This window comes from Notothenia rossii, assembly GCF_949606895.1.
Source record: "Notothenia rossii genome assembly, chromosome: 12".
Classification (NCBI taxonomy): Eukaryota; Metazoa; Chordata; class Actinopteri; order Perciformes; family Nototheniidae; genus Notothenia; species Notothenia rossii.
This window is the reverse complement of record NC_136911.1, coordinates 18,394,675-18,410,259: the sequence shown is the minus strand read 5'-3', so window position 1 is coordinate 18,410,259 and position 15,585 is coordinate 18,394,675.

Genomic DNA, 15,585 nt, shown 5'->3' with positions numbered 1-15,585 from the left:
ACAGTGGACAGCTATTCAAAAGGTGTTGTCTATGCATTGTTTTTTTTTGCATAGTTGCACCATCAGCCACTACATAGGACCCTATTGCATCATCCCATACACTGCCCCTCAGTGGAAAGTCAGTGTAAGTGCATGATACATGTCTCTAAACCAAGATGGACGACAGAAAGCCACATGGACTAAGTCACCCATCTATATCTTGCCAATCCTTTTATGGAAAGCGTCCCCTGCAGGTATAAAAAATGTGGTGACATCAAGTAACAACTAAGGAATCATATAATTCATAAATTATCAAAGTATTGATTTTATGTTTGCAGGAAATCATGATTAACCACCTGTCCACTATAGTGGACGTCATGCATCACTGGCTATATTTAAACTACAATGAATACTGGTACTGCTGCTGCTGTACCCAGGGCCGTCCCTCCCTACAGGCAGATCATGCAGACTGTGTGGGGCCTCACCTTGTGGAGGGGGGCACACCTTGCGGAAGGAGGCCGCACCTATGCGCTTATGTGGCGCAATTAGGGTGGCGCGGCACGGTTTCGCCGCTGCGAGGCTCCACTAGCACTCATCAAATAACTGTGCGTGGGGCCTCAAATTGGCCCCTGGCCCTGGTTATTCTTGAAAATACTTCATCTGCAATATCTTTTTGGGCCGTAAATCAATGTACTTATGTTATTATGATGTAAAGTTTTAAGTTTGCACATCTTTATTTATCATTTTTTCAAAATGTACATCTCTTCAGTTCAAACCCTGAACGCATACTGTCCACCTGAGTGGACATATAAATATCTCTTTGAAAAAACTAGATTTAAAAAAAAAAGAGCATGCCCCAAGAGCAATAATAACACTTGGTAAAAAAATCCTGACTGAGGCTTTCATAATTCATGCATGAAAGGGCTTTTAATTCAGGTTGTAAGTTGTAGTTCTGATTGTGTGAAAATATGGTTAAATATTTAAAAGAAATGTTAGCAGTCACATTTTCGGAAAGTTTACACACTAACTTTTTATTCTGAGTTTAATTTACATCTTAACTGAGTCATAGGTAGATGGAAAAAAATAGTGAGTATGTCTATTTAAACACTGGATGTTCTAGGAAAAAGTAATATCACTGATAATAATTATCAGTGATAACCTTTTTGAAACAGTTAACACTTGGAGAAAATGATGCCTATAATAACCTGCCAGTAATTGGATCATTTCATGCTACATCAACACATTCCCGAAGAACTATTCTGTTGAAATAATCGTCCACATAACTCAGTATAACGACACCTGTGATTATCCCTGTGCTCTGTGAAAACGACACATTGCTCACCTCTGTTCAACTGTGAGGTGAAACACAGGCGTTCAGTCTGAGGCTGTGAGATAATGTATTCTTACAACCAGTCCGAGAGGATAAACAGGCGGAGACGGATGAGGCTGACTTTGGCCCTCATGGATCCCTTTAGGGCACAGCAGGAAGAAAAGAAAAAGTGACAGGAGGAAATAAATATGAAACGTGCTTGCTAACAATTTATTTGTTTTCTGTTACTGTTCAAAGTGCTGCACTATACCTTAAATCAAATCCATGTTATCATTTGAAATAAAAAGTGTTTCCAGTGATGGTTAACATATAAAACCATTCATTCTGGTACTTTATAATAAGAACAATTTTGGGGTACTTTACTTGAGTATTTTAGTTTTAGACTTGTATTCAGCTATCCATTTATCCAGAGGTTATTTTACTTATCAGCATTTATTTGGCAATTTCAAATTGCATATTCAGAATTGCATTAAGAACGCAGAATCACCCTATGGTATTGCGTCATATCATATCGTATGTAACACATTGTATCCCATGTTATTGTATGTCTTGTCGCATTGTAATGAAATAGCATAGTAAATGTAACATTTATCTAAATACATTTAGATGCTGCTCACAAACCAAAAATGATCCCAAAAAATGTAATTGCGTGCAGTATAACTTTTAAATGGACCATGATGCATTCAAATTATACATTTTTATATGTAATTTTTACTGATCACATGTATGTATTGCAGTGTGCAGAAGTGAAAGACTCTTCTTCTGGCCAGCATTTATCTTTAAATTATTTTGTTACAAAGAATACATCCTATCCAAAATGTATTACTTTTTCCAAAGCCATCTATGTGAAATGCATCTCTTTATATCTCAAAAACTTGTTTGTCATTCAGTGAAATAGAGGGTATATATTGTGTTTGCAAATTTTTCAAATATTGTATGAATTAATTTAGCTATTTATTCATCGATAATTACAATTGTATTGCATAGTGCTACAAGGACATTTCACACCTCTTTATCGTTCCGTGTTCTTTGTTATATAACACATTAGTTTGTTCCATCAGTACAGACCACATCTTTATTTATTTTAAAGCAATATCTATATATAATATGAAAAGAACAAAGTTAATTGAGCCTGTTCCATTATGTCGCTAATGGCTGCCTCTCACGCACAAAGACATGTCAGGTTAGCTTTTATGCTCAGGCTGCTTACATGATGGAGAAGTGACAAATTATGTCCCTGGTGTTCAGACAATTTGATCATAGTAATTATGTCTTCATATTCAAACTGGTACAGCATGTTTGATGAATAGATAGATTTTCCATACACTTTTTAGAGAATTTTATATTCTAGGTTTTAAAAAATATATTTGTAATCGATGAAACAAATTAGGAGGAAAAATTGGAACAAGGAACTCTGAATTCAAACTTATCCAAAGATGAATTGATATTGGCTGACAAATACTCTCACTTTTGTGCAACATTGTATTTCCTCTTCGATGGAGGATTAGTTCTCGTTTTTCAGCGTTTTGGAAAAAATAAAAGGCCAGATTTTCTTGGTATAAGGGTGTAGCATTTGTCAAGAAAGAAGGCATAGCATTTTGGAATTGATACAAATCTCTGCAATTGACAAACTATGTTTCATTATTGATATGTGTTGTGCTGCTTTCAAGTGGTGTCGAAATACTAGGACAAATTCATTTCTGACTATACCTCTAAAACAAAATATTTCTGATGGCTTTGTGCAGTAATAGGCAAGACATCTTCTTTGTAGCTTTTTTATTTTCTAAATGAACTCTCAAAGCTCATGAACACACTGAAGTCTGAAGAATAGCGTGAATGCATCATTGACCTTAGTGAAAGGTCTCTCTCTCAATGCCACAATAGTTTATTAAGTGTTTTCCATTGCTTCAATTCTTCTACATTTCATTGAATTTCAGTATCTTTGATCCTCACAGAATCTAGATTTCATCAGCTTGAATCATCTGCCAAATAACTTCCGATTTATGTACTATTCATGTGATATACTAGAGTTTCAGTTTTTAGATCTGAGAGGTAACTAAAACATGTATTTAGATCTGTCTGCAACTCCAGGGATTAGCCGGTCTCGAGGTGAGAGTCCTGCAGATTTTGATCTTAATACTGTGGTGGGAAATCTCCAAACCTATCGGCTAGTGTGGATGTAATAACTGTTTGACCTTTATAGTCAAAGATGGACATCAACACCAGGTCTTAACATGTGTGCCTTAACATTCTTCTTGGCTGTAATTCAACCACACAATTCTCCTGATCCTGAGCATCCTAAGAAAAGATCATCAGGGAAAGATGTCATTAATATACTCTAGTCCTTCCATGCATGAGTTGTTCTGTTTTCCCGGTTTCCTCCTCTTGTCATTCAGTTTCTTTATCATGATTTAGTTGTTTTTTTATTTGAGTTTATCACTTTTCCTTCCCTGTTTATCATCTTCCCCCACCATAAATACACGCTTGGGTGTCACCACACTTTTGACGCCTTTGCAGCGGCTGAGATTTGAGATTACTCCAGTGGAAATCCTTGGTGCCAACCTATTAATGAAAAAGCAGTTCATCACCTCTGCCAGGAGAGATAACTGTGATTCTGTGCCACTGGCAGCACAGCGGTGTTATTAATGAGCTTCTTATGAGAAACCGTGAGTGTTTGAGAGCTGTTTGCGTTCATAGAATTTGGCTGATTAGCGCGTTAACAAGTTAAAAATAAAAAGTTTGACTTTTTGTTAATACTGCATGCCATCAATTTCATAACAAATTGAAAAAACACATCACAGCTTTAAAAGATTGACACATGCAGTGTGTAAATAAATCAGTCACTAGTTTATTAAGTAATATATATTTGTATTTCATTTGGCATGTTGTGATTTTTTCATTTGGGTGAAATTACTGGAGACATTACTAAAACTGGTGCAGGAAATAGAAGCATACAGTGTCACAAGTTCACGTCTAATGACTTTTCCGAAAGCACCAACATTGCTGAAAAGGAAAGTCAGCAGGAGAAAAAGAGGAAACTAATTTCCCATGTCAGTTTCGTTCACTGATGAGAAGCATACTATTTTATCTCAACAACTGCCAGGGGGATGAGGGAATAGGCAAAATAATATAGAAACACCCAAATTGGCCACTGCATTCAGGTGTAAGTGCAGACGTTTACAGCCTAATGCTGTTCTGCACGATTACACTCTCATTATCACTCCGGTAAGGAAGGGTGAAACTATTTTTTAATGCCTACCCACGGTGGTAATCAAACCCAGCAAACAGTTTGTCCTCTGCTAACTACCAATATGAGGGTGATTTATTCAGCAGGGTTGTTGTAAAGGTACTTGTAATTGTTGAAAGGTCCTAATTGGTTGCACATTTCAGCAAGAGCAAGAGAGTCCCTATTATGCTTTTTGGGGTTCTTTAATGGTTTTTGTAAATGTAAATGTAAATGTTCTGCAAAGGCTTGAATCCCTCCACACACTCCCCCCTGCCTGAAACACCTCCATAACATAATAGACGTCACTTTGTGACACCCACTAGCGCTCCAACAAATTCTAGCGATAAGCTAAGGGGCGGGACATCTCTATTAGTTTGATCAGCCAAACCAATCAAAGCAGTTTTTGAACATTAAACAACAAGAAGATCCCTTTATCTTTTTTTTGCAATCATTTATGTCTCAAAAGAACAAGACACAATGTATAAAGCAGTGTCAGAAGATGTCTCTCAGTGTGAGCCATGGACACAGGAGTTTGATTGCAGTTTGATTGTGAAGTGCAATATCAGTAAACAAGTGGAACTGATCTCCTGCTCCTCTTATCCCTTCCCAGTTAATGAAGGGACTGCATAAGCACTGGACACCTTTTTAATGAGAAGCTGAACAACAGGGAGCTTTGAAAGCTAAAGTGGATATGAACTATGCACAAATGTGTTGTGGGTAATGGTTCATTGGTTGCCCCTGAAGGTCGGATATATAATAACATCTCTTTTATGTGACCAAGGCACACACAGAGTGCAGGGGGAGTTTGGTCTGTGGGTTGGATTAGCCCATCCCTGTTTCTAGGCAACATAAATGAAGTGATTCCCTGGATCTGTGATGCAGTATTTGTGCTAATGAGCGAGGTCAACACATGTGAACTTGTGCTAAATCAAGTGGTCTAATTGTGGTAGAGTCATTCAGATCTATTGAAATTGAGGAAGCAGTGTTTAAAGCTTTATTAGACATGGTATAATGGTGTTAATATGAGCTCATATATTCTGCATGACTGCATGAAGCGGTTTTCTAAACGAGTTCATGAGTTGTGAGATGTGATGAGTGATGCGTGTCTCAGCTTCCCTCAAACCAATAAACTCCAATGTTTACTCCAATATGTACATTCAACATGTGCTTTACTCCCTGGAGGAATTACACTGACCTGCTTTAAAAAAAAAGTCTGAAAGAAAGTTGATTTGATATGTGTGGGAAAAACAATAAATTGACAGACTGTCAACTGGGTGACATACCGAGTAAAAAAGAGCAAACGTTAAAGGAAAAAGTAAACACACACCATTCTTGGAAATAACAACATTTAGAGACAGGTCCTCAACTCGTGGATTCTGGGTGAGATAAGAAAGAACCGTAAAATACAATATATATATAATACTGAATACTCTTTTCGGCTACCCCTCCCTTTCTGAGTGTGTTGGAGGACCTTGATTGGACGTTGTAACCTAAAAACATTAAAAAAAAAAGAAGTGCTTTCAAGAGCCAGGGTTTCTTCGTCTGGCTACTGAAGAATCACGTACGTGCAACAGGCTGACTTTGGAAAAAAGATCCACTGCATAAAAAGTGAAAAAGCAACAAGTCTTAGTTATTCAATATTAAACTCAATTTATGCCAATACATTTACCGCCATCCCACAGACTGGTCCTTTAGGATTAGACACTTACTATTAGTTTACATATATTGAGTTGTTTTATAATATTGATGCCAACAAAATGTGCCAGTTTGAAATAAGATGTGCTGTCTCCTACGATATTTTCCGAGCTTTCTATGGATCCGATAAAACATCTGTGAATTGTGTTTCTCAAAGACAAAAACATCCTTTTTTGGTCGGGTGTTTTATATTTTTAGGCCTAAATTGTGTTAATAGATTTTGGAGAAAATAACAGAATATAGTTGTATTAAAGCCTTTTGAAGACAAACATGTCCTAAAGCAGTGGTTCTGGTTATTTGGAGAAAAACAAAAAGTCGGCCCCCCCCGTCACAAATAGTCACGTAATGGGCCAAGTTAACATTTGTTGAAATACATCAATATGAACGTGAGCATTCCTTTAAAAAAAGAAATTGATAACAACAACAATCTCCGGTACCGGTGCACGCTCTCTCTCTCTCTCTCTCTCTCTCTCTCTCTCTCTCTCTCGCACGCACACAAAATGGCTCGTTTCACACACACACAGAGCCGAGCTTGAATGAAACACAGAGACCCAGACGTACTTGTACTGTAGCATATTATTTTCGAATCAATCATTATTTCAAATTTCACACATAAAAATAAAAAACACATACATTTCTTGGGGGTGCTTAGGGGGTGCTATGGCTATCCTAGGGGGACATGCAGCACCCCCTAGCGCCCCCCTGACGCCGCCTATTGACCTTCAATCCTCTAAGGTTTCTAAGTGTAACTTTTGCCGGTCATGCCGACGTCATAAAAATTCTCTTTTCAAATTCTTTTTTTTTACATTTTTTTTTGTTATAACAATTGTTCCTCCTGGTCTCTGGCGCCTCCCCTGTCATGCCCCCCACTTTGCTTTGAGAAACACTGTCCTAAAGTGATGTCACTTGAGTCAGTGTTAAGACTACACGTTTTAATATAGAAACAAATGCGGGGTTGAGTTAGAAACATGCACATACTGTACAGCAGGCTGTCAAAAAAAGAAAGAAAAAATAAATATTTTGAGGGTGATACACTGTGAATAAAACTAAATGGGATCATATTGATTTATTCAAGCTTGAGTCAATAAGCTTAGTCATTAAAAAAGCAGGTTTTAGGGAAAGTATGATATCTTTGGGGTTTATTCTCTTTTTTGTTGTTGAGCTGTGGGACAATTTGGAATCTACCAACACTGACAGGAAAAAGATAAAAAATGTCTGATGTTATTTGATCCGGCAATAAACCGCCTGTCTGCTCCTTTCAGTTATGTGTATTTTGTGAATGGGCTATCAATTATTTTTATCTGATGGGTTCACTATTCCTCCTTTGGCAGACTTTCCTTTAAATTCTACCTTTCATAAGCAGAGCTCACACTGACAGACTGATTGACAGCCTCTATAATAAAAGCTAACAGGTATGTGGACGGACTAGATCTATTCTGATCACTAAGTGTCCTCAGTGTTTGTTAGGAAATCCCAAATTATTCTTTAACCCTCCCCAGAAAGGGTTTAATCCTTTATAATACCCTGGCCTACATGTGTACATATTAGGGAAATTGGGGCACTGGGTGGATTATCTGTGGTTTGTAAGTGCCAGCTTCATTTCATTATCCTGTCACATGTTGGCAGCTTTCTGGATGCAACTTTCTGGGAACACTAAACATTTGGAAAGAGTAAGTAACACTTTAAAAAAATGTTTTACCTTGAGTGAAAAGTATTCTAAAACATAGTCCTACATCGATCAAACTTGGTCAAAAGCTTTTAATCATATCGCTAAATCGCTTGTCACTCAATCCAATAGCTGTTGAGATATCACACAATGAATAATAAAACCTATTGATTGTCATTTGGGATACATCATCAGGAAACCGTAATTGATTGAAACGAACGTTATCTTAGTTCAGCATGCAAATGTCAAGACAATTACCTGGAAACAGAAAAGGTTGACCTGCTGGTATCATTAAATGAAAGGTCAAGGGATGAACAAACTCATTAGGATTCATCCACTGGGGACCATGAATGTTTGGACAACATCTCTGGGACTAAAATGGTAGAGAAGCCATTGTTGTTGTCTTAACCCTTCTATTGTCTTCGTTCCCCCCCCCCCCCTTACTTTGGTGTTTGCGGCCAAATTTGACCGGTCCTGTTTGAACTGCTACTACATTATCACAAAAACCATTAATCATCACCACATTTCATTTAACACCCTTTCAAACTGTAAATATTGTATCAGACTACTGGAATACATAAATATACAAAGAATAGACACTGAACATGTATTGCGTGTGCCAGGTGTGATCCAAGTGGGGGGATGGGCACACACGAGCTGGAAATGTTTCAAATTGTTCTGTGTGTGTGTGTGTGTGTGTGTGTGTGTGTGTGTGTGTGTGTGTGTGTGTGTGTGTGTCTGTGTGTGTGTGTGTGTGTGTGTGTGTGTGTGTGTGTGTGTGTGTGTGTGTGTGTGTGTGTGTGTGTGTGTGTGTGTGTGTTTGTGTGTGTTTTATCTGATCCGGATGGTTAATAATTCCTTTTCTTTACGGCTCTCATTTTTGACCGGGAACACCATGGGTGTTACAAAGTTGACTAAATCATCCAAAATGCAATGAAAGTGGTGATCAGCAGTTTGATATGTTCAAATCTCTACTGTGAAGGATATCATAAAGCCTTAATGAAATCGAATGTAACACAAACAAGTTATAAGTAGTAAATCGGTCAGATTTGACCTGTAGACAACAGGAGGGTTAAGAGCCCAGCTACCTCTGTGATTGTTCTTGAAATATTCAAATGTTTCTTGGCATTAGTAAAACATAATTCAATTTAGCGTTGTTTTGCTGCAATACTACAGCTAATTGCTACTCTATATGCTTTTGCAGATAATTAAAGCGCCTAATACACGTAATATCATTCCCAGTAAAAGTTTTTCATTGAAATTAAATTCCTTGTGTGCTGGAGGTACATTAGAGTTTTTAGAGGCTACCTAATCTTCCCCTAAATACGTGTTGTCAGCAATGTTCAAGCGTACTAACTAAAGCATTTTAATGTGTTTACCTGTAAGACAAGTTGCAGCAGCAAAGCTCAATTAATATAGGATTTGTGTTTATGCTAAACGACTCTGAACGCCAATAAATACAAGTTTTACTCAATTATAATCCATATTGTTGGATTTTTTCCCCTGAAAGGCTTCATGCAAATAATTGTATTGTAAGACAACACGCAGTAAGAGCTTTTCTGTGTGTACCCCTCACATGTTCAGCCTGCCACCTGGGTGTTTTAGGTGTGGATCAGGGCAGTAACACAAGCTTTGCTGGCATAAAGTCCAGCTTTGTGTGTCTGTAAACCAGTTATTCTAGCGCATGGGAGTGAATGGTGGATTATGCATGAAGCCCCTTCGCAGCAAAGCAGTCAGACAAGGTGACCCCGGAGAACAAGGCTGTGTTTGGAAGATATGGAGATCAGCGTGGTCAACCATGACCGCCAGTGTCTTACTTTACACAGCACCTTTGCAGAATTCCACTCAAAATGCTGAATTCAAGATAGGGTACACAGCAATCCCACAAAGCTTTCGAACATGAACAATTTTATCTACAGAATTACTAAGTGGCATTACATAGATTATTGTTATTTGCCTAATTCTGAATAATAATCATAGTTTAATGGGTTGATTTACGACGATGTACCCAACCAACGCTCCAAACGGACACAGGATAGGGCTAAAGCAATTATATCTGTGTTTTTTAGAATCAGAAATGGCTCGAAATATCATAAAACGGGCAAAACTCCAAACCCCTTCTGCCAATATATTCATAAAGCTGAACCTAGTGCATAGAGTATGGCCCAAAGAAACTGATGCATAATTCAGTATAATCATTCTTATCATTGCCAGATATTGTGGGAGTAAACGGTACAGAGTAAAGCTGAATTTTAAATTCTGTTGACACAAATATATACAATATTTTCAGGCACTTTTGGACGCATCACACAAAATCCTCTCCACTTGAAATGTGAGAACTTTAAGTATGTGAAGATATGACACCTTATTGTTGAGAATAGGGTAATCACTCATACCAATGTATTTGTAAACATGATTACCCCACATCAATTCTTCTTCATGTAGATAACATTTCCTGAAGCACTTAGTGTCCATGACGTGAATTCCTGCGGGCACTCTGTATATCTCAGTTAACTATTCACAACGCTCAAACGCTGTGCAGTCGAAAATAGTTACCCATTGGCTCCAGAACAACACAACTTTTTTCGCTTTTGTTCCTTCACCTCAGAGAGATCTTGTCTTTCATTTTAGATCCCTGAAGATGCCTCCTGAAATCATGTCAGAGTGTTCAAAGCAACTCAGGCTGACGCTGCCCTATTTCAGTGACAAGACAGGCGAGGGAGCAGTATTCTGCTCAGAACCGATGTTCCGCTGAGGAGATACTCTCAATACTGTCTCTCTGTGGCTTGTCAGTGCGAGCGAGTGGATTCAGTCACAGCGCTAAAAAGCTTCAATAAAGTTTAGACGTCAAGAAAGATCCCGCCCACTCAAATAGACAATCTTTGAAAGTGAGGTTCTTATCTTTCTCCATTGGCAGCGATACTTAAATTGCAATATCATACAAACGTCACACATGGTGAGGGATACGCACGAGGCTTTGGAGGCTATTTGAAAGCAAACAGAAACTTTACTGTAGAGCCTTTTTCTGATGTATCATCACAGTCCTCTCCTAAACCTTCACCCTGCTCAACCCCATATTAGTCTTGTCTGAAAATCACCTTATTGCAGTGAAATTCACCACAGGCCACCCGCTGACATTTTCCTCATGCGGGGATAAATATAACAACAGTCCACTCAGACCATTTTCCAAAACGAAGTTTCAAAGCCAAGTAATTATCGATGGAGGCGTGAGCCAAGGGCAGCAGTCTCTCTGTGAAGTCTGCTCGGGATACAAAGCACCGTGACCTCAGCTTCTCCCTCTTATGCAACACACGTATTGTATAAAAAAAAGGACAACATGTTCTGCAGTTGGAGTTGAGGTTTTGGATTCCACTTATAATTTAGTGCAAGAGCCACAGCCCCTGAAGACTTTGGGTTCTTTTTTATATGTAAGTGCCATTTCAAATGTCATGGAGCATAGGGAGAAAAACCCAAACTGTTATGATGGTCTCTTTGTTTAAAGGAAAAAGTCTCCATGGAGGTGAAATTGTGTGTATTTAATGTCCTAGGATTATCTCAACATAACTAATACTATTTATTCCTTTCTTTTGGCCACCCCTCCACAATATCTATAGAACATTTGAAAATCCAATTTCGGGGAAATTAATTTCACTAAGTTGTTTGAGAGGCGTTAGAGGGGAGTGAGAATACAAAGAAATGAAAATTAGTTGAGTGCTGCTGGAATATTAACATATGTGTAACATTAATATCACATATATTCCATTTTTATTATTATAAATGTTATTAAACCTCTAATAACTTTACAAAATGCTATAAGCCAACTAGTGTAGAGAAACTAAACTTTCAGCTCTTTAGCCGCAGCTTTTTTCATATAAGCTGTAAAAAAAACTATCACTGAGTGACTCTTTTCTCATGAACTATTTAATTGGTTAGAGTGCATACTGTTGTTTTAATATATTCCTAATATAAGATGTTGTTCTGTCATGTGAAGACAAACACTAAAAATAATAATGATAATAATTGAATTGATTAACATAAATGAATTGTTACGCATCTTGTGGGACTTTTTGATCAGTGGGTGGTTCTAGAAAAAGAGAAGACAATATAGAAATAACAGGATTTGTAATGTGTGTTTAGCAAAGGAGGAGCAGCAGAGGCTCATCTGTTAAACGGTTTCTCAGCAGCTCAGGCTGTTCATGTTAACTTTGCAAATGTGCCAATTAGATACCAACACAACCTGCACCAGAGACGTATACTTAACTTCCACAGTTTCTCTTATAGATAGAAATGTGCCTCATTGTACTCTGGCGAATGGATACAGCTATCCATTATCAACAAACACAATGCTGTGTGTATTTCTCATTTTCTTTAGACCCATCTAAAACGTGCCTTTGAGAATACTGAAAGGCATCACAAGGTTATGAATGCAGAGCTCCTTTGAATTACAGCACATGTGTTCTGCCATGTTCTTACTCAGACCCTTTCTGTTAAATCCTTTGGACTCCAAGTCCTGAAAGTGATGTTATTACGAGAGACAACATGCGAGGACACGAACGCTAAAAGATTATTTACCAACTATTAGAATAATATAATTGTCCCTAACTCAAATCGTGCAGAGAATGTCAACTGATCAAGGCTTTGTGTGCCTCACTTTCTGTGTGTGGAATAACATACAACTTTTCCATGTTCCAGGTTGTTCTTCTGCTAACTTGGCATTGTTGTAACACACACAGCTGTCCAAAGACCCCTGTTAATAGCATGTGAATGTATAAATGCTAGGGGGGTGCCAGTGGCCTGCTGGTTAAGACGCATAGCACACAACTTACTGTACACGTTTGGTGGTTCGGTTCCAGCTGGAGACCTTAGTAGCATTTGCATAAAATAAATTGTTAAAGAAACATACTTGTTTTCAAATCCTCGCTCTGGGAAGAAAGGAAAATACTCGAACTTTAATTCAAACAGTGAAATTACAAAAACAAAGTGTGCTTCATTTTAATGTAAGACCAACAACACAGCAGTGATGTAACCAATGAGATTTTAGTACTTATACAGTTTTGGTGGAGCCAGGAAATTGCCTGGAAGTGAGCTTTGATTTCTTCAAAGGATATTCAGCACCTTGATGATTTCCGCTGTTACGAACCAGTATTGCACGTTGCAGAAAAACACCACTTATCACTCATTTTGTGTGTCAGACATTGCTATTTTGGTGTCTGTATGTGAATAACATGATTACTTCATTTCCTCTTGTTCTTAAAAGGATTTTTATAAATAACTCACATTATGCAGATGACACACAGATTATGTTCATGAATGATGTGTTAGTCTGTATTGCATATTTTCCCCCTTAACTACTTAGAGATACTTTATCAGTATATTTGAAATACAATGTTATGATTTCTTTACATTGTAATGATGAATTATCTTGGCTGTTTAGGAGCAATCCTCACAACAGAAACACATTGAAACAATATCAGCTGCAAACGGTCAAATTTTAACAATGGAGGAGTTCTTTATATGTTCTCTACCCTGTATGCCCATTCAAAATAAAATAAATATTTTAACCAATTGAAGTTTTTTTGTTAAACATTCCCTCTCTTTGGGATGTAGAACATATCTACCACAACAGTAACATATCAAGCTGTTTTGCAAAGTGAACAAAATTAAAAATGTCCCTCACTAAGGAGAATGATTACACACTGAGGGCCTTTTACTGAACCTCATGCGGTGGTTGTGTTCAAGTTAATTCAAATGAAATACCCACATGAAACCAGAATGATGTCTTTGTATGAATATGCCCGAGAACCTTTGTGAGCGATATGCAAAACCACATCTTACTGTAAGCTGGAAAACAGGCTTATCGTTTAGTGCAATAATCTAGTGCTAATACAATGTGAAGCCTTGATTCAAGACATTCTAGCACATAAAAGACATACAGGGGGTGGACATAGCAACATGTACACGTCGCTGCACTGGATTGCATTATATTGCAGGTTGTTTCTTTTATTTTGGCTCTGTAGGTGGTCATGGCTGCCGAATCCCTTTCCTCCGTACCTCCCACTGAACACCTCTGGGAAAACGGTTGCAATTGTTTTTTGAGATCCACAAAACATGTCTGGACTGGATTAACTAATTCCACTGGCATAAGCTTTGGAAAGTGGACTGATAGTCAAACAAATAAAAACATATGTTGTTCCAGTGGGTTCCAAGTCACTCTTCTTATATATGTCACAAAGTGTAATTGTCATTCAGACATTAAAGCCAGAGCATATGGTATTTGTGCAGAAAGTGCAAACACATGGCCACTTCACGAGCCTAATAAACAGCAAATCTCAGAGGAACATGTGCAGTGTGAACGGCACTCAAACTGACAGCTATAAGGACTGTTCAAATAAGGAGCCTGAATAGTGTGCATCTCTTTTGCACAAGCGTTCACTGTGTAAACTCTTATATTTTAATATCAAATATAAATGTGGGTATTCTGACGGGAAAAAAAACAGTTATTGAAGTGACATATTGGTAGTAACAATAACATCAGATTTTAAATAGCTTTAAAATCATCATATATTTGTTCTGTATTTACAACTGAATTCCTCTTGTAGTTTTTTTTATGTATGCATCATTGCACACATAAGCAAATGCCTCGTATCTGTAAACATCAATAAACCTGGTGATTTTGATCAATGGAATGCATTTTCTGACTTACTTTGAAGATAATAATATTTATTCCTAGTTTTAAGATTATGAAAGCACGGACTTAATGTATGTATCTTTGGTGAACTGTCCCTTTCAGAAAGTACACATTTTAAAAAGGAAGTAGAATATTTGATATGATGTGTTTAGTTTGTGAAGAAATGACATAACTAGGCAATATCTTCGAGATTGTATTTATTAGTTTGTTTATAGTTTGCATATAAGCATCCCCATATATGAAGCGGTGTCTTGCACACAACTAATGAGATCTTACCTTCACTGCCTGAGGGCCTGCAGCTCAATGAGACTCGCTGCAAGTCTCTAAATTATGCTAGCACACTTTCACACTGTTACACCACATGTGGACATGCTCTCCATTAAACCCATGTGTTGGTCATCGTAATTAGACTTTTTAATTGGAGCTGCAGCATGTTGCAGAAGGGATCCATGATGCTCAGATTTAAATGAACTAATTAAATATGTTAGCTCTGGAAATACATCTCAAGGGTTCATTACCAAGTGTGGTCCTCATGAATATTAAGACAGATTTATCTTTATATAAACTCACATAGATGGCTGATAGGGAAACTGTAGTCATAATTTGTCATGTAAAATTAAAAGTGATTTTCTGGGAAATAGCTTTAAGCAAACTATTTGTATATAAACAAATTAAACACGTATCCTAATGTTAGAAAAAGCACCAGAAGAGATCAAGATTTGTACTTATTCCAAGTATTTTGAGTTGCAATTGGTTAAAAAAAGGAATGGTACTCCAAATGCATCATGTAGACAGAACAATGTTATTATCCGTGCCTTATTGAAGCTTGTGTTCAAATGTCACGACAAAATATCCTCTGACAAATTAGATTTTTGTTCGACCAGGCCAGAACATGACTTCCCGAGTCCCTCACTAAGACTCGGTAATTCTTTATTTCAAAGACAAACTCTAGAGATGTTTAATAATTAAGGTCCTCTAAACATTTCAAAGGAGCATTTTGC